The sequence below is a fragment of the Mus musculus genome, chromosome 6 (genome assembly GCF_000001635.26).
Source record: "Mus musculus strain C57BL/6J chromosome 6, GRCm38.p6 C57BL/6J".
In the NCBI taxonomy this organism is placed as follows: Eukaryota; Metazoa; Chordata; class Mammalia; order Rodentia; family Muridae; genus Mus; species Mus musculus.
This window is the reverse complement of record NC_000072.6, coordinates 57,446,488-57,467,581: the sequence shown is the minus strand read 5'-3', so window position 1 is coordinate 57,467,581 and position 21,094 is coordinate 57,446,488. Positions and strand designations below refer to the sequence as shown.

Below are 21,094 nucleotides of genomic sequence, written 5' to 3'. Positions count from 1 at the left end.
ATTTGGGGAGTTCTAAGATATGACATGGGAGGCAGAATATGAGTGTTTAAAATCTCCATGTTACTTATGGTTCACTCACTGTTTTGTGCTTGCAGTTGTTCAAGATGTGAGCTCTCTGCTTCCTGCTCCTGCTGCCCTGCCTTCTTACACGCGTTCTCGCGACCGGCCAGGAAGAACGCAACAAACTGGAATCTTCTGCGGCAAAAGCTTTATTGCTTACATCTTTAGGAGCCAGAGCGCAAGAGAGCAAGAGAGAGCAAGAGTGCAAGAGTGCAAGAGAGAGAATGGCAAAACCCTGTCCCTATTAAGGAGAATTATCCTCCGCCTAGGACGTGTCACTCCCTGATTGGCTGCAGCCCATCGGCCGAGCTGTCATCACGGGGAAGGCAGAGCACATGGAGTGAAGAACTACCCTTGGCACATGCGCAGATTATTTGTTTACCACTTAGAACACAGGATGTCAGCGCCATCTTGCAACGGCGAATGTGAGGGCGACTCCCCACACTGCCTGTCACCATCATATGGACACCTAAATTTCTTTGTTACTTTTCTATTGCTGTGAAAACACACCATGACAAAGGCAACTAATAAAAGTTTATTGGGATCTTACAGTTTCAGAGGGTGAGTCCATGACCATCATGGTGCAAAGCACAGCAGCATCAGGCAAACATGGCACTGGAGCAATAGCTGAGGGTTTATATCCTTATTCACAGCATGAAGGAGAGAGAAGGGGAGCTAACTATGATAGTGTGGGCTTTTAACACTTGAAAGGCTAACCCTAGTGACACACCTCCAGTGGCCATACATCTTAGTCCTCCCAAATAGTTCTGCAAACTGGAGACCAAACATTCAAATAGATGAGCCTATGTGGGCCATTCTTATTTGAATCATCATATTAACCTTCTGGACCATAAAACAAAATAAACTCTTTTTCTGTAAGTTGTATTTGTCTTTTATTACAGCAACCAAAAACAAACAAACAAACAAACAAAAAACTAAGAGGGAGGTCTGTACCAATGTGGACAGAGGAACTAAATGGAAGTCACTGTATTCTGATCTTTACCTTCCAAGGTCAACCAGGTCCCAGAAGATCATGAGGAATCTCTCCTAAGGTTTGGCAGCTCTGTCTCCTTGAACAGAGAAGCTGTGGAAACCCTGATGTTTGACTCTATTCAACATTCATTCTCCAAAGGGGATAGTCAACATGGAGAAATGGCTTCAGTGCTTCTAAAGTGATATGGTCAGGAGATCCCAACTCATCTCAACAAATAATACAACTGGTAAACAAACAAACTAACAAAAAACAACCCAATACAAAAAGAACAGGATCCAAAACTAACTGACCCCTGAGTGTCGTATCCCTAATTTTGACTACTGCATGATCTTAAAGACCCTCTACACTTTTTAGCATCTGTCTTAGTTAGGGTTTGGTTGCTATTAAAGAGACACCATGAGTAAGTCTTATATAGGAAAACATTTAATTGAGTCTTATAAATTAAAAAACATTTAATTTAAATATAGTTTCAGAGGTTTGGTCCATTATCACCATGGCAGGAAGCATGGCAGCCTATAGGCAGACATGGTGCTGAAGAAGGAACTGAGAAGTCTACATTTTGATCCAAAAGAAACCAGAAGGAAACTCTTCTATGCAGGCAGCCAGGTCTCATCACACTGGATAGAGCCTGAGCATAGGAAGAGACCCCAAAGCCCACCTGCACAGTGACACACTTCCTCCAACAAGACCACAACTCATAATAGTGCCATTTCCTATGAACCAAGCATATTCAAATCAACACAACATCTATACTACTGGAAAATACTCTATAATCTGTCAAAAGAGATTTGTAAGCATCAACCCAGCCACAGCACCACTGTCTACATTGGTACCCTGCTTGCAAGATATGCTAGTGGAATGGTGACACAAAACTTGTAGGAATTACCAAACAATATTTTCTTTGACTGAAAATTCACTGGGAACCCAATGTTCCAGAGGAGACAGAAAGAGTTTAAGAAACAGAGAGGGACTATTGGAAAGATGGCACAGCAGTTAAGAGCACTGACTGCTCTTCCAAAGATACTGAGTTCAATTCCCAGCAACCACATGGTGGCTCACAACCATCTGTAGCAGAATCCAATGCCCTCTTCTGGTGTGTCTGAAGACAGCTACAGTGTATTCACATACATTAAATACATACATACATACATACATACATACATACATACATACATAAATTCAGGTGACAGCCAGATGCTGGCAAGGATGTGGAGAAGAGGAACACTTCTCCATTGCTGGTGGGATTGCAAGCTGGTACAACCACTCTGGAAATCAGTCTGGCGGTTCCTCAGAAAACTGGACATAGTACTACCACTAGATCCAGCAATACCTCTCCTGGGCATATACCCAGATGTTCCAAATGGTAATAAGGACACATGCTCCACTATGTTCATAGTAGCCTTATTTATAATAGCCAGAAGATGGAAAGAACCCAGATGTTCCTCAACAGAGGAATGGATAAAGAAAATGTGGTACATTTACACAATGGAGTACTACTCAGCTATTAAAAACAATGAATTCATGAAATTCTTGGGCAAATGTATGTATCTGGAGGATATCATCCTGAGTGAGGTAACCCAATCACAAAAGAAGTCACTTGATAACCACTCACTGATAAGTGGATATTAGCCCGAAACCTAGAATACCCAAGATACAACTTCCAAAACACATGAAAATCAAGAAGGAAGACCAACGTGTAGATACTTCATTCCTCCCTAGAATAGGGAATAAAATATCCATGGAAAGAGTTGCAGAGACAAAATTTGGAGCTAAGACTAAAGGATGGATCATCCAGAGACTGCCCCACCCGGGGGTCCATCCCATAATCAGCCACCAAACCCAGACACTATTGCATACACCAGCAAGATTTTGCTGAAGGGACCCTGATATAGCTGTCTCCTGTGAGGCTTTGCCAGTGCCTGGTAAATACAGTGGATGCTCACAGTCATCTATAGGATGAAACACAGGGCCCCTAATGGAGGAGCTAGAGAAAGTACCCAAGATCTGAAGGGTTCTGCAACCCTACAGGTGGAACAACAACATGAACTAATCAGTACCCCCAGAGCTCGTGTCTCTAGCTGCATATGTAGCAGAAGATGGCCTTGTCAGCCATCATTGGGAAGAGAGGCCCCTTGGTCTAAGAAACTTTATATGCCCCAGTACAAGGGAATGGCAGGGCCAAGAAGTGGGAGTGAGTGCGTAGGGGGGCAGGGCGTGGGGAGGGTATAGGGGACTTTTGGAATAGCATTTGAAATGTAAATGAAGAAAATATCTAATAAAAAATGTGGGAAAAAAATAAATCTTTCAAAAGAGAGAAAGAAACAGAGACAGAGGAGATAGGGGACACTGAAAAAACAAGACCCTGTAAACTAACAATGTCTGCACACATATGAACTCACAGAGACTGAGGCAGCATGCAGAGGGCCTGCAGAGGTCTGTACCAGATTGGGTCCCAGAGCTGAAAAGAAAGTAAACACATGATTCCATTTCTAATCCACTACTAGCAACCTCCAGTTGATAACCACTTTTAAATGAAATTTTGTTTTTTTCCCCCAAGGGAAACTGGGGGAACAAACTACTGTTTAAGAGTAATCTGCATGCCCAGAATTAAATGGTCAACAGAAAACAAAATCAATGGCATCTTTGGAGGTTCCTTGTCTCATAAAGTTGTATTGGAGTCTTTCCATGTTTCTTCTCTAGGTCCTTTTATGCATATATTATGGCTTCCAGTTTAGTGTTATTATGGGATTCCTGAGTATGTGATGTGTGTATATCTATTTCTTGTGCCATACCTTTTTTTGGTCCCTCTCCCCTCTCCTCCCCTCTCCCCTCTCCTCCCATCTCCCATCTCCCCTCTCCCCTCTCCTCCCCTCTCCCCTCTCCTCCCCTCTCCCATCTCCCCTTTCCCCCTCTCTGCTCTCCCCTCTCCCCCTCCCCCCTCCCCCGTCTCCCCTCTCCCCTCTCAATGAACATATTTACAATCTATACATGAGGACATGACTAAAAGGTAGAGGAGAACCAGGGTCATGATTGGGACAACGGGAGTGACCAACACACCCCCTCCTCATTGCCCCACTTCAGTTCGTGCCATGAGTCTTACACAAAGTCCCTAGGCCAGCAGTTTGCTGGTGCCCTGCTTCTCAGGACCTCCTTCTTCTTTCTCTAAAGCTCACACCTATGAACTGACAACAAACTCCTTTTATAACTCTTCCTCCTGTAAACAAGAGCTCCTGAAAAGACTGATGGAGCCTGGATGTAGTGGCAGACCCCTTTAAATTGAGTATTCAGGAAGCAAAGGCAAGAAGATCTCTGAGTTTGATGCCAGCTCAATTTACAGAATTAGTTCCAGGAAAGCCAGGGTTACACAGAGAAACCCTGTCTCAAAAAACCAACACTCTTAGCCCCCACCAAAAAAGGACGATTGCTTACAGCAAGTGGTTGACATATCAGAACTGCAATACTCTGGAGAGATTGGAATGCTGCAGGACTAGAGGAGAAGAGGCTAACTACCTTGTCTTGGTCTAGTTTTATTGAGCCACTCATCCTTACCCAACTCTATCAGAACTATCACCATATGACTAATAAAAAACATATTTCTCACGTCAAGCCTTGAATTTGTTGAGGCAATCTGTGAGCTGAGGTCCTGCATGGCAGGACAAAATGCCCAGAAACCTTGGTACATTAGGTATTTGAGTGTATTACTCTGGCCCATATAACAAATGACTTGGAAAGCTTCTAGTTTTGTGTGGGGCCTATAACAGCTGAACGCTCTTCAACAGGTCCAGGTTGCTATGCAGGCTGCTCTACCACTTGGACCATATGATTCTTCAGACTATATGGTACTTGGGATGACAGACGGAGATGCTTTCTTAGAGTCTTTGGCAGGCCATTATAGGCGAATCACAAAAGAGACCTTTGGGATGTTGGAGCAAGACTCTACCATCATTTGCAGTCTCTTCTCCCTTTGAGAGATAGCTCCTAACATTGGACCTTAGTGGAAACTGAGTGTTTCAACTACTATTTGACCTGAGCTACTCATCATGAACTTGCTGTCATCTGATCCACCAAGTCATTATGTATGACTGCACAGCAGCCATCTGTTATCAAATGGAACTTGTCAGGCCCAAGCAGGTCCTGAGCACACAAACAATTTACGTGAAGAGGTTCTCCAAATTCCTATGGTTTCTACTCCTGTTACAATGCTGTCTCCTGATAAGCATGCACCCATAGCCTTATGGGGTGTGTCCTTCCATTGGCTGTGTGAGGAAGAGAAGACTAGGCCCTGGTTTATTCACAGTTCTGAACATTATGCAGCCACCGCCTAGAAGTGAATAACAGCATCATTCTTACATCTCCTTTCTGGAGCAACCCTGAAAGACACTGATGAAGGGAAATCTTCAAAGTGGACAGAACTTCCAGCAGTACACATGATCATACATTTTGCTTGAAGGAGAAACGGCCAGACATGGGATTGCTCAGTGATTCGTGGGCTGTAGCCAATGGAAAAGGGAATAATTCCAGTCACTGTCACCCCTAATGACCCACTAGGGAAAGCTTTGCTTCCTATTCCTTCAACCCTAAGTTCTTCTGGCCGAGAAATTTTGGTTCCATGGTGGGGAGTGCTCCTGACTGAAGCCACAACAGTCTATTGAACTGGAAGCTCAGACTTCCCCCTGTCTACTTTGGGATTATGATGCCCTTAAAAAAATTAGCTATCACAAGTCCACCCCTTGTCAAGAAAAGGATAACAGTTTTAGGAGGGGTGATTGACCCAGATTACCAAGGGGAAATTGATTGTTTCTCCAAGATGGAGGTAAAAAGGATTATGTGTGGAGTGCAGGAGATCCGTTAGGGCATCTCTTGGTGCTACTGTGCCCTGTGATTAAAGCCAATGGGAAACTACAACAATCAAAGGGCACAGACCCATCAGGAATCAAAGTATGGGTCACTCCTTCAGGAAAGGAACCCAGATCTGATGAAATGCTTGCTAATGATAAAGGAAATACAGAATGAGTAGTAGAGAAAGGTAGTTATAAATACCAGCTAATTTCTTGAGACCAATTTCAGAAGTGAGGATTATAACTGACAGGAGTGTTTGTTTTTGTTGTATTTTTGTTAAGAGAGTGATTGTACAGATATGTAGAAATTTCTATGTTTTTTTCCTCCAGTTTTCTGGTCAGTTAAGAGATTATTACTGGTTATCATATTTAATTTTGAGATACTAAAAGAATATCTGTCAAGGGACGTTGCCACCTACTCTAAATTTTAGATTCTAAATACTAAATTTAATAAATGCAATTTTACAAGGGCTAGTTATAACATATTAGGCATAATTATAACCAGGTTAAATATATAATGCATTTATGGTGGTACATGGGATAGCTGTATCATGTTCAGGTGTAATTATGGTCTGGGTATTGTTTTCATTTGGAAATTAACCATGACATAAGGAGATAAGATTGTGTGTCAGGTTGACAGGGGTGGACTTGTGATAGCTTTTTTTTTTTTTTTTAAGATTCATGTATTTAGTTGATGTATATGAGTACACTGTAGCTGTCATCAGATCCATTACAGATGGTTGGGAGACACCATGTGATTGCTGGGAATTAAACTCAGAACCTATGAAAGAGCAGTCAGTTCTCTTAACCATTGAGCCATCTCTACAGACCCATGATAGCTATTCTTGATTGTCAGCTTAAGTAGGTCTGGAATTAACTAAAATGCAAATGACTGAGCACACTTGTGAGGGATTTTTCTCCTAAATCATTTACAGTGGAAAGACCGAAGTCTAATAAGGCCTTTGAGTAAAAACTTTTAATCTGGATCTTTTGAAGTGGGAAGATCAACCTTTATTCTGATCCACACCTTCTGCTGGAAGTTTATATAAAGGACTTAAAGGAAGGAAGCTCTCTCTCTTTGCCTCCTTTCTTCCCATCTCTGCTACCATGTCCACTCCTTCACTGTCGTTAGAGCCTATTCTTTAGGATTTTGGCATATACTGAAGATCAGCTGAGGACACCCAGACTTGAAGATTGAACAACTCTTGGATTCTCAGAACTTTCATGCTTAGGCAGCTATTGTTGGACTAGATAAACCACAGCTTTTAAGTCGTTCTAATAAATAAGATAGATAGATAGAGAGAGACAGACAGACAGAGAGAGAGAGAGAGAGAGAGAGAGAGAGAGAGAGATTCATTTTATAACTTCTCTTACTCTAGAGAACCCTGATTAATGTAAGTATTATTTGGTTTTTGTATCTTGACACAACTCAAATGCTTCATTTTGCATTTTTCTTCTAGTTTTGATATGATACCATGCCAAGCCTTAGTATAGGATTTTTTAAAACTTTTAATCAATTCTTTGTGAATTTCATATCATGCGCCCCAATCCCACTCATCTCCCTGTCCCTCCAAATCTTCCCTCTGTCTTTACAAGATCCCCTATCAAAACAAAAACCAAAAACCAACCAACCAAACAACAACAACAACAACCCCTGTATTGGCTAGTTTTGTGTCAACTTGACACAGATGGAGTTATCACAGAGAAAGGAGCTTCAGTTGAGGAAATGCCTCCATGAGATACAACTATCAGGCATTTTCTCAATTAGTAATCAAGGGGGAAAGGCCCCTTGTGGGTGGGACCATCTCTGGGCTGGTAGTCTTGGTTCTATAAGAGAGCAGGCTGAGCAAGCCAGGGGAGGCAAGCTAGTAAGGAACATCCCTCCATGGCCTCTGCATCAGCTCCTGTTTCCTGACCTGCTTGAGTTCCAGTCCTGCATCCTTTGGTGATGAACAGCAGTATGGAAATGTAAGCTGAATAACTTGCTTCTTGGTCATGATGTTTGTGCAGGAATAGAAACCCTGACTAAGACACCCCCCCCCCCAAAAAAAAAAAAAAACAAAAAAACAAAAGAAATCTCGCTGTGGACGCTGTGGTGTCTCATGCTGTATCACATAGTATACCCTTGTTGACAAATGTCCATTGTAATGAGTCATTTTTCTTTTTCAAGGCCTCTGGCTTCTGTTATATTATCAATACTAGACCCTCACCAGGATTCCTCTCAGACATATTGTTGTTGCCCTGTGTCATGAAAAGACTGTAGTTTTTGGTTCTGCAGGACTGGCTCCTTCACAGGCTCTATTAGTTCACAGATGGAGTAGACGTTGGGGTGGGTCAACTCAAAGCCCTGGATCTGGGCAAAGGTGGTAGCTGATTTGGTCAGTCTGACAGCTCTGTTCCTGAGAAAACAGGGCCAACACTGTCCCTTTGCCCAGGTTAGGGGTGAGGCCAGATCTCCTGCATATAGCAGCTTGCAAGGTGTGAGATCATCTCTCTGTGTGTTCATGCCATAGGGGTCAGCTCTTTTGAGCCCACCTCATCAAGGCCAGCTTTCCAGCAGCATCCTAGCAAAGAGCAGGACCACCTCTTCCAAACACATGCCACCAGGGCAGCTCTAAGACAATACCCCAGGCAAGGTACAGGGTCTGCTCTCCCAAATGCTGAAGCCAGCAAGGGATGGGGCCATTAGCATAGGAATTTTTATGAGCATCTGATCAGAAAGACACTGAAGATGGGAAGCATTTGTTACTTTCAACCATTAATGTGGAGGTGTCTGAGTGAATACCTCATCAATGGCCTCATAGGGAAACTGGAGAAATGTTCCTCTTTCTTGGGTCAAAAGTGTTGACTCAAAACCACATCTCTAATCTTAAAGGGAATAAAAGATAATTTTACTGAAACCATTTTGGGTGACCATGGCCTAAGAACACAGACTTACATTACCTCAAATTCATGTTCAAATGTAGAAACAGTTTCATGAAGTATTATAGCTTTATAGAACAAAAAGTCATAAATCAAAGCAAGTTTAAAATACCTTGGAGTTACAGCAGAGAAGTAGGTACATAGAACTTGAGGAATCTTTTTTTATAGGCCTAAGATACTATTTAATAACTTGCTTAGTTTTGAGGTTGGTAGAAACTTGCAGTCTGGCAAATTAATACATTTTTATCCATTAATCACAGGATGTTAGTTCTGACACCATGGCAAGACTAATACTTGCCCAAGATAAGGTATTCAGCTTCTGGACCTACCACATTCCAGTCTTTCCACAGTGCTGAAATTCTAGTCACTCAGTTTCTGCAAATACAGCTGCTTTTTCGGAATTCCCCTTTGTAATCCTTTTTGTTAGCCAATCAAACATTTTTTGAGTGGGGGGTCACATATTATTTAATAAATACCATAAGTTCCCACATAGCTAAGCAACTCAGTGCTAGGATCTGATATAGATGCTGAGTAGAGCAAGACAGCATCTTCTGGAAAGAAGAATAGGTGATAAATGTAATCTTTTAAATTACCTGATATTAATACCAATAAAGACAGGGGAGATGTAAACTGAGGATAAAGCTAGCTCAGCAAGGTAACTTTATTTTCTTAACGATATACAAAGTATCTATTTACAAGCCTCATCCTACAAGTAAACTGCCAGTCTTTGGAGCACTCAGGAGGCAGAGGCAGGCGGATTTCTGAGTTCAAGGCCAGCCTGGTCTACAGAGTGAGTTCCAGGACAGCCAGGCCTATACAGAGAAACCCTGTCTTGAAAAAAACCAAAAGAAAAAGAAAAAAAAAAAACAAAAGAACAAAAAAAGGAAGTGTCTATCTGTGTCATTCTATGGAGCTAGTCTACTTTTCTCTCGAGCTCCTCCAAACCCAAAAGGGGCTCCTCAGTTCTCTTTGTTAGAATAGTGCTTTACTGTGTCCTGCCAGTTGCTTTTCTGTTGCTCTTTCCTGAGAGAGAGAGAGAGAGAGAGAGAGAGAGAGAGAGAGAGAGAGACTATGAAAGGTCCCATTGCTTATAAAAGAAGTCTCTAGCTCCTCCCCTACACCCTTGACAGGCTGAACTATGTCACTATCACCAGGTGAGATGCAGGAGGGTGTGGGGGCGGGGGTAGGGGCTCCAAGTCAAGTCAGTAGTGGCTAAACCATTTCAAGTTTATGGTGAGTTAGCTCTAGAGCACCCAGCTGACTTTGTCTGGGGTCATACAGCAAGCAACACAAGCCTTCTCCCAAGAAACTTGCCTTATGGACAGGGACTTGCCATGCATTAGCATTCTTATCTATGGAGGCATGCCTAAACTGCATCTCTTCAGAACACACCTAACAGCAACTGAATAATGTTACACCTATTAAAGCTTTGACATTTTGCTAATAATTAGTGTTTCTACATACAATAATCAAATATCCTGTAACAGGTAAAGGCCACTAAGAAACAAAATCCTGGATGGTGTTAAACCATCTGCTCATGATGCAGATCTGAATGATTTTCTTATGCTCTTTATCTGACTGTCATAGCACGTGAAGTGGGATGACTATATCTACAATCAAATAATTAAAGACACAATTTGACCTAATGGAGTAAAGCTAACAAATGAAGGAAAGATGTATTTAAAATGGCCAAAATGTACATATTTTAACTAGATTGACGATATGTCCCTGTTTATAGTTATTTGTACTGTATGAGCTATCTTACTTATATTTAAGTGGCTGGAAATAACACCTCCATTCACTTTAGTATTGTCTTCCCTTTTTATTTGTAAAATACAAACATTCTTTAACGATTTTTTTAAAAGGCTGGATAATTGCATTATAGAACTTTTTAGATAATACTTAAAGCTAGAAACATCAATACTTAGTGTATAAAACAACATAGGTGTTGTTATTTAAGATTGCTATCTTTTGTATAATTCCCAAACTTTGGTTATCTACAACTAGAGTAAAGAGAATTAAAGTTATATTTAAAAACTAGATTTTAAAATTTTATCCAAACTATACTGTGTAATGAGAATATATAGGACATTAAAAGCCTTGGATCTCTTAAATGTTAGTTTTGGAATAACGTATGGGCTTAGGTTAAGCCAGCAGCCATAAGGACAAGGCCTGATCAAATGAAAGGACATAATATCTTCACTTGAAACTTCTCTAAGACCAAGATTATTTTATCATTTAAAGATATATTTGTGGAACAACTAAATATCACAAAAAATTAAATCTAAAAATTTAAATCTAAGAAATATAAACAGTGAGAGAAACATTTGGTTCTTGGGGTACTCAATTGTGGGCTAAGAGGAGTATCATCCAGCTACTTTAAGTCCACATGCGTGAGCTCTCAGACGATGAGAGAAAGCTCACTGTCTTCTAGGAAATGGGTTAAAATTATCTGGATACACTCTAGTTCTTTTAATAAGAATGAAACCTTCTGTGTGATTTTATTTTTCTTTTAAGTGATGAATTCCTGTCCAAACTGCCTCCCTGCCCTGTCCTCCCATCCCACTTTGGCCCTCCCTCCCTCCCTTTGAGAAAGACTCTGTAGGTAATTTTGAATTTTAGTAACCAAAGTTAAAAGTCTTTTACAATATTACTTTACATTATTAGTTTATTTAATAGACCAAGTCTTATAAACAAATCTAAATATTTCTGAGCTGGTTAAGGAAGACCCCTTTTAGATCTGCTCTCTAAGCATGGGGTTTAATATATCTAGTTTGTTTATTTGCTTTGAAATGTTTGCTCTAGAAAAGCTTTTCTAGACATTTAGTTTGGCTTGTTTGCTTGCTTGCTTTTGAATCTCCAGAGACATTTTAGATTCTGGTTGTTTAACTCATTTTTCAGATTTTGTTTGCTATTGGAACTTTAAAGACAGTTTGGTTTTTAAAAAGTTTGTCTTAGTTTTCTTTGTCTTTTTTAAAATATTTTTTATTATTACGTATTTTCCTTAATTACATTTAGAATGCTATCCCAAAAGTCCCCCATACCTTCTCCCCCACTTCCCTACCCACCCATTCCCATTTTTTGGCCCTGGCATTCCCCTGTACTGGGGCATATAAAGTTTGCTTGTCCAATGGGCCTCTCTTTCCAGTGATGGCCGACTAGGCCATCTTTTGATACATATGCAGCTAGAGACAAGAGCTCCGGGGTACTGGTTAGTTCATATTGTTGTTCCACCTATAGGGTTGCAGTTCCCTTTAGCTCCTTGGGTAATTTCTCTAGCTCCTCCATTGGGGGCTGTGTGACCCATCCAATAGCTGACTGTGATCATCTACTTCTGTGTTTGCCAGGCCCCGGCATAGTCTCACAAGAGAGAGCTATATCTGGGTCCTTTCAGCAAAATCTTGCTAGTGTATGCAATGGTGTCAGCATTTGGAAGCTGATTATGGGATGGATCCCTGCATATGGCAATCACTAGATGGTCCATCCTTTCGTCACAGCTCCAAATTTTGTCTCTGTAACTCCTTCCATGGGTGTTTTGTTCCCATTTCTAAGAAGGGGCAAAGTGTCCACACTTTGGTCTTTGTTCTTCTTGAATTTCATGCGTTTAGCAAATTGTATCTTATATCTTGGGTATCCTAAGTTTCTGGGCTAACATCCACTTATCAGTGAGTACATATTGTGCGAGTTCCTTTGTGATTGGGTTACCTCACTCAGGATGATGCCCTCCAGGTACATCCATTTGCCTAGGAATTTCATAAATTCATTTTTTTAATAGCTGAGTAGTACTCCATTGTGTAAATGTACCACATTTTCTGTATCCATTCCTCTGTTGAGGGGCATCTGGGTTCTTTTAAGCTTCTGGCTATTATAAATAAGGCTGCTATGAACATAGTGGAGCATGTGTCCTTCTTACTGGCGGAACATCTTCTGGATGTATGCCCAGGAGAGGTATTGCTGGATCCTCCGGTAGTACTATGTCCAATTTTCTGAGGAACCACCAGACTGATTTCCAGAGTGGTTGTACAAGCTTGCAATCCCACCAACAATGAAGGAGTGTTCTTCTTTCTCCACATCCTTGCCAGCATCTGCTGTCACCTGAATTTTTGATCTTAGCCATTCTGACTGGTGTGAGATGGAATCTCAGGGTTGTTTTGATTTGCATTTCTCTGATCATTAAGGATGCTGAGCATTTTTTCAGGTTGCTTCTCAGCCATTCAGTATTCCTCAGGTAAGAATTCTTTGTTTAGCTCTGAGCCCCATTTTTTTTAATTAGGTATTTTCCTCGTTTACATTTTCAATGCTATCCCAAAGGTCCCCTATACCCACCCCCCACAATCCCCTAACCACCCACTGCCCCTTTTTGGCCCTGGTGTTCCCCTGTCCTGGGGCATATAAAGTTTGCAAGTCCAATGGGCCTCTCTTTGCAGTGATGACCGACTAGGCCATCTTTTGATACATATGCAGCTAGAGACAAGAGCTCCCGGGTACTGGTTAGTTCATATTGTTGTTCTACCTATAGGGTTGCAGTTCCCTTTAGCTCCTTGGGTAATTTCTCTAGCTCCTCCATAAGGGGCCGTGTGACCCATCCAATAGCTGACTGTGATCATCCACTTCTGTGTTTGCTAGGCCCCGGCATAGTCTCACAAGAGAGAGCTATATCTGGGTCCTTTCAGCAAAATCTTGCTAGTGTATGCAATGGTGTCAGCATTTGGAAGCCAATTATGGGATGGATCCCTGCATATGGCAATCACTAGATGGTCCATCCTTTCGTCACAGCTCCAAATTTTGTCTCTGTAACTCCTTCTATGGGTGTTTTGTTCCCATTTCTAAGGAAGGGTAGAGTGTCCACACTTTGGTCTTCGTTATTCTTGAATTTCATGCGTTTGGCAAGTTGTATCTTATATCTTGGGTATCCTAAGTTTCTGGGCTAATATCCACTTATCAGTGAGTACATATTGTGCGAGTTCCTTTGTGATTGGGTTACTTCACTCAGGATGATACCCTCCAGGTCCATCCATTTGCCTAGGAATTTCATAAATTCATTTTTTTAAATAGCTGAGTAGTATTCCATTGTGTAAATGTACCACATTTTCTGTATCCATTCCTCTGTTGAGGGGCATCTGGGTTCTTTCCAGCTTCTGGCTATTATAAATAAGGCTGCTATGAACATAGTGGAGCATGTGTTCTTCTTACCGGTTGGGACATCTTCTGGATATATGCCCAGGAGAGGTATTGCGGGATCCTCCGGTAGTACTATGTCCAATTTTCTGAGGAACCGCCAGACTGATTTCCAGAGTGGTTGTACAAGCTTGCAATCCCACCAACAATGGAGGAGTGTTCCCGTTTCTCCACATCCTCGCCAGCATCTGCTGTCACCTGAGTTTTTGATCTTAGCCATTCTGACTGGAGTGAAGTGGAATCTCAGTGTTGTTTTGATTTGCATTTCCCTGATGATTAAGGATGTTGAACATTTTTTCAGGTGCTTCTCTGCCATTCGGTATTCCTCAGGTGAGAATTCTTTGTTCAGCTCTGAGCCCCATTTTTTAATGGGGTTATTTGATTTTCTGGAGTCCACCTTCTTGAGTTCTTTATATATATTGGATATTAGTCCCCTATCCGATTTGGGATAGGTAAAGATCCTTTCCCAATCTGTTGGTGGCCTTTTTGTCTTATTGATGGTGTCTTTTGCCTTACAGAAGCTTTACAGTTTCATGAGGTCCCATTTGTCAATTCTCGATCTTACAGCACAAGCCATTGCTGTTCTATTCAGGAATTTCCCCCTGTGCCTGTATCTTCGAGGCTTTTCCCTACTTTCTCCTCTATAATTTTCAGTGTCTCTGGTTTTATGTGAAGTTCCTTGATCCACTTAGATATGACCTTAGTACAAGGAGATAGGAATTGATCAATTCGCATTCTTCTACATTTTAACAACCGGTTGTGCCAGCACCAATTGTTGAAAATGCTGTCTTTCTTCCACTTGATGGTTTTAGCTCCCTTGTCGAAGATCAAGTGACCATAGGTGTGTGGGTTCATTTCTGGGTCTTCATTTCTATTCCATTGGTCTACTTGTCTGTCATTATACCAGTATCATGCAGTTTTTAATCACAATTGCTCTGTAGTAAAGCTTTAGGTCAGGCATGGTGATTCCACCAGAGGTTCTTTTGTCCTTGAGAAGAGTTTTTGCTATCCTAGGTTTTTTGTTATTCCAGATGAATTTGTGTTATTCCAGATGAATTTGTTCCTTGTCTTTGACATGCATTGATTCATTGTCTGTCGGCCTTCCTCTCCTGACTCTCCTCTTCAAATGCATAGAGATGTGTTTGGAGATGAAACTGCTGTCTGGTACTCCAGTGGCTTATGCATGATAGTTGCTAACTAACTTGCAAGTATTTGAACAAATGGAAAGATCTAAAGACAACATAAATATTTGCTACCTACAAACTAGTATATCTCCTGTGCTTAACAATGCCCTAGGGCATTTGTTCTCAACCTGGGGGTCACAACACCTTTGGGTCCCACGTCAGATATTCTGCATATCCAATATTTACATTATGAATTAAAATAAAAACAGAATTACAGCTATAAAGTAGCAATGAAATAATTTTATGGCTAGGGGTCTGTCTTAGTCAGGGTTTCTATTCCTGCACAAACATCATGACCAAGAAGCAAGTTGGGGAGGAATGGGTTTATTCGGCTTACACTTCCATACTGCTGTTCATCACCAAGGAAGTCAGGACTGGAACTCAAGCAGGTCAGGAAGCAGGAGCTGATGCAGAGGCTATGGAGGGGTGTTTCTTACTGGCTTGCTTTCTCTGGCTTGCTCAGCCTGCTCTCTTATAGAATCCAATACTACCAGCCCAGAGATTGTACCACCCACAAGGGGCCCTCCCGCCTTGATCAATAATTGAGAAAATGTCCCACAGCTGGATCTCCTAGAGTCATTTCTCCAACTGAAGCTCCTTTCTCTGTGATAACTCCAGCCTGTGTCAAGTTGACTCAATCCTGGCCAGTACAGGGTCACCACATGTGAAACTGTATTAAAAGGTCACAGTACTAGGAAGGTTGAGAGCCACTGCCCAAAGAATTAAAATTTTTAAAGATAAAATAGGAAACATTCTTTAATTAAAATGTGAAACTGGGTGGGCTGCCTTGTCTAGCCTCAATAAAAAAAGACACACCTAGTCCTTCTGCAATTTAATCTGCCAATGCAGTTGATAACCACAGGAGGCCTCCCCTTCACTGAGGAGAAAGGGAGAGGGTACTGGGAAGAAGGGAGGAGAGGCAGAGGGACTGGAAGAGAAGAGGGAGAGGAAGCTATGATTGGGATGTAAAGTAAATACTAATTAATGAAAAATGTAAGTGAACCATAAAAACAATAGTCAAATTGGTAATTCATTACAATAAAGACCTCTTTTAAAACTCCATGTGGATTAAGTTATATGCTAAAATAAAAATAATATTTAAAAATGTTTAGTTTATACCAAAACTAAGGACAGAATCTACAATACATCCTCATTCTCTCTCTCTCTCTCTCTCCCTCCCTCCCTCCCTCCCTTCCTTTCTTTTTTTTCCTCTCTCTTTCTTATAAAATGTGACCCCTCCATGTAACTGGTGTGGCAGATACAACAACATTATAAAGAGACTGTCTGTCAATATGATTAGACTGTTAAAAGAATAAAAATTTGCCAAAGATAAGGGAGTTTCCTGTGATTCTCATCTTCAGGGAAGGAAAGAGCAGCAACCAGAGAGTGAACTTTTCTCCCAGAAAGAGACTTCACACAATTCTAATATCTTGTCAGGCCACATTGCAGGATGAGACTAAAAGTTAGACAAGGAAGAGTCAAAGATGGGAATGACTAGGGCTGATTAGCTGTGGAAATCCTAAGCCCTCTATTTAAATTGTGTGCTCACTTCAGGACTCTAAAAATGGACTTGATGGGTGTATTAGATTACTGTGTCCCTGTTCCCAAAGTGGCTCCATTGAGTAGATCTCCCTTTTCTGCTTTCCATTTTTAATTTTGGCTCATTTTATTGGCTTTTTGAGAAGTGGCTACAGCAGCCTCTGACTTGGTCACAAGTTGTGATCTCCAAGTGTCACCAGATGCTAACTCAGACCCACTCAAACACAGTGTATAGTACTTAGTGTTTATAGACACCTTTTCAGGCTGGGTAGAAGCTTTTCCTACCAGGACTGATATAGCCAATGTGATAGCCAAGAAGATCCTAGAGAAAATCTTCCCAAGGTTTGGGATACCCAAGGTAATTGGGTCCAATAACGGACCTGCCTTTGTTGCCCAGGTAAGTTAGGGACTGGCCAAGATATTGGGGATTGATTAGAAGTTACATTGTGCATACAGGCCCCCAAACCCAGGACAGGTAGAGAGAATGAATAAAACCATAAAAGAGACCCTTACTAAATTGACAGTGGAGACTGGCTCTAATGATTGGATAGATCTCCTACTTTTTGTGCTCTTTAGGGTTAGAAACACCCCTGGACAGTTTGGACTGACCCCCTATAAATTACTCTATGGGGGCCCCCTTCACTGGTAAACATAGCCTCTGTACATAGTGCTGACATGCTGCTTTCCCAGCCTTTGTTCTCTAGGCTGAAGGCACTTGAGTGGGTATGACAGTGAGCATAGAAGCAGCTACAGAAGGCCTACTCAAGAGAAGAAGACCTGCAAGCCCCACATCTCTTCCAAGTTAGAGATTTGGTCTACATTAGTTGCCTCTTCACAGAAAACCTTGAGACTCGGTGGAAAGGCCCTTCTCTTGTACTCTTGACCACCCTAATTTCTACCTTTTTGTTTTGGTTTGGTTTTTTTTGAGACAAGGTTTCTCTGTGTAGCCCTGGTTGTCCTGAAACTCACTCTGTAGACCAGGCTGGCCTCGAACTCAGAAATTCGCCTGCGTCTGCCTTCCAAGTGCTGGGATTAAAGGCATGCACCACCATGCCTTTATGGGACCCCTTTTGATTTTGCTTCTGCTTTTAATTATAGGTCCATGTGTGTTAAATAGGCAAGTCACCTTTATTAGAACAAGAATTAGTGCAATGCAGCTTTTAATTTTGAGACAACAGTACCATGCCCTAAAGGATCAAGTGAGTCAGGGAGAAGATAGTGTCTAGTTCTAAGATTAGAACTATTCACAAGTAGAAGTGGGGAATGAAAAAGTATAATGTAAAAACAAAATTCTAGGCCTTTAGGTCCAGGCTTGAGAATGTGACCTCTGTGACTCAATGCTCTAAGGTATGCTAATCATAAAACAGATAGTGACATTCCTCCACCCACCCGCTTCCTGGGTTCAAAGAGTGTTCATTCAAAGAAAGTCACTCTGACCCACCCTAAGCATTGCTGGAACCCGCTATGCAAATGTGCTATTGTTAGGGCTCTTAGAAACTGTCTTGAGAAATAACCTGCACACATACCAGGTATTCCTTGCAGAACTGCTGAGGTAAGGGTTAACTTATTTCTTTCTGGCCACTGCCTGACAGCATTTCTCATGTCATTTATCATCTTCTACATAAGACTAAAGTGACTAAATTTTAGGAAAGATTCCTTCTATTAATATGCATTTCTTTCATTATTAAATATATATTTTATATATACTATATATATACATATTTAATATATATATATTTAATATATATAAAACAATCACTCAGTGTTAGCCCACATTTTTGGGCAGATTTATTTAGATGAGCAAAGATGTCTTGTAGTGATACTATGTAGACAAATAGATGATTTAATTCTTAATGATGATCTGAGAATTTCTAAAATTATATTAGTAATTATCAAGCACTTTATAGTAGGACTGCCATCTTTGACATGAAAAATGCAATTAGAATTCTGCCAGTCTCCAAGTGTCACAAATTGCTTCTGAGATTAAAAAGTAGGCATTTACAACTTGAGACACATTGCAGAGATTGTAAAACAATTAACAAAGGGACAAAAAAAATGGAACTAACTAGTTGTCATAGGTGTAAGAACAGAAGATAAAATATTGGCTGGGTTTTGATGATAGCTTAGATACAAAAATTAATAGATTTTTTTTCAGTGAACTTGTAGAGCCAGTGACAAATAACGTCTAATCTTAATGAGAATGCATGTAAATATCTATGTTGTAACCTTCTTATTCAATTTATGATTTGATTTATGTGGAAATTCGTTGGGTATTTTTTACCATGTGATCTATTCCCCTGGAAAAGGTGCTAAAAACTAAGAATGATTACATTGGATTTCTAAGACATGAGACTAAGATAAAATATAGGTATACAAAGTATGCACAGTAGAAATACATGTGGTGTCATTTGCTGTCTACACACACACACACACTCAAGAGATATGTGGACAGTATATAGAAATACAGGTTATAAAGATCTAAAGTTACAGAAGCAGACTAATCTACAATTGATAAGGAAAATAGAATGATGAAAGAGCCATGTTGTCAACTGAATCACAGGTTTGATGTATAAACAATTACTTTTTTTTCCCAGATAAATGGAGTAAACATCCACTATGCTCTTAAGATGAAAACATTCTTCACTTATACCTTTCTTCAAGAATGTCCTTTATTTCCAAGCTGGACTTAGAGCCCTAGTCAATATGTTTCTTCTTCTTTTCTATACTTTCATAATCCTTGGTCATAGACATAAAGCCACAGACCTGATCTCCTGTCAACTGACCTTAATTCACATAATAATGTTACTCATTGGAGGGGACATTTGCATCACAGACATAGTTGAGACACTGAATATTAAGAATTCAAATGTAAGGCAATACTTTTCGTAAGCAGGGTGATGAGAGGCCTCTCTATCTGCACCACCTGCCCCATGGGTATGGTCCAGGCTGTTCCAGTCATTCCCAGGACCTCACTGTTGGCAAAATTTAAACATAGATTGAAAATGTGCATGATCTATGTGTTCTTCTATATTTGATCTTTCAGTTTGTTCAATATTAACCAGATTTCTTCTGTTTGACTAGGAATGCACTAAATCCTGCTCACTCTTCACCATAACCTACATCATCAGTGGATTGATTTTAAAAGTGTCACTCTCCAGAGATGTTTTTCTTGTAGGAATCACACTGACCATGAGCACATACATGGCGATTATCTTGTTTAGACAACAGAGGCAATACAGGCATCTTCATAGCATCAGCCACCTGAGAGCTTCCCTTTAAAAAAAGAGACACCCAGACCATCTTGCTGCTGGTGGTTTTCTTTGTGGCCATTTACTGGGTGGACTTTACTGTCTCACCTACCTCAGAACTGTTATGGATGTATGACCCTGTCATCCAGACTATTCAGAACTTTGTGGTGAATGCCTATCCCACAATTACTTTTTTGGTACAAATCAGTTCTGATAAGAGAATAATCAATGTGCTAACAGACTTGCAGACTTAGTGCAACTAATTTTTTATTAATTAATTAATTAATTAATTTACATTTCAAATGTTATCCCCTTCCTGGTATCCCCTCCATAAACTCCCTACCCCATCCCACTCCTTTTTGCCTCTAAGAGGTTGCTTCCCCACCTGCCACCCATTCTTGCTTCGCCCCTCTAGATTCTACCTTCATTGGACAACATGCCTCCACAGGATCAAGCACCTCACCTCCCACTGATACCATTGCTAAGGCAATACATAGCAGGAGTCATGGAGCCACCCATGAATACACTTTGGTTAAGGGTTTAGTCCCTGGGAGCTCTGAGAAGTCTGGTTAGTTGATATTATTGTTCTTCCTAAGGGATTGCACTCCCCCTCAGCTCTTTCATTCCTTCCACTAACTTTTGCATTGGGGTCCCCAGTTTTAATCAGATGGCTAGCTGTGAGTATCTGCATCTGTCTTAGTCAGGTGCTGGCAGAAACTCTCATAGGACAGTTGTACCATGCCTTTTTCATGTAAGTACTTGTTGGCATCACAATATTTCCAGGGTTTGGTGCCTATAGATGGTGTGGATCTCACTGTGGGGTCTCTAACTGGCTGTTCCTTCAGTAGCTGCTCCATGTTTTTATCCTTGTGTTTCCATTATGCAGGAAAATTTCTGAGTTAAATTTTTGAGATGAGTGGGTGGCCCTATCCCTCAATTGCAGGCATGGTATCTAATAGAGGTATTCTTTCCATTTCTTTCAGATTTTATTTCTTCTTTGTTGGATATCAGATCACCATGGACTAAGGCTGGTCTTCAATAACAAGGAAAACAATAGAAAACACACATACCCATAGAAACTGAACAACTCTCTCTACTCAATGATAACTTGGCTAGGGAAGAAATTTAAAA

The 21,094-nt window shown here is 40.8% G+C and overlaps 1 long non-coding RNA gene and 1 pseudogene across 3 annotated transcripts in view; one reads left to right on the top strand and one right to left on the bottom strand.

Annotated features, from left to right (window-relative positions):
* 4930533I22Rik overlaps positions 1 to 3,509 on the bottom strand; it is a 42,431-nt gene extending 38,922 nt beyond the window's left edge. For all 3 annotated transcript variants that reach the window (XR_001785264.1, XR_377720.2, XR_869131.1), the window contains exon 1: positions 3,454 to 3,509. This is a non-coding gene — a long non-coding RNA (RIKEN cDNA 4930533I22 gene). The remainder of the gene's footprint in view (positions 1 to 3,453) is intronic.
* Positions 19,256 to 20,218, top strand: Vmn1r-ps11 (vomeronasal 1 receptor, pseudogene 11; annotated as a pseudogene).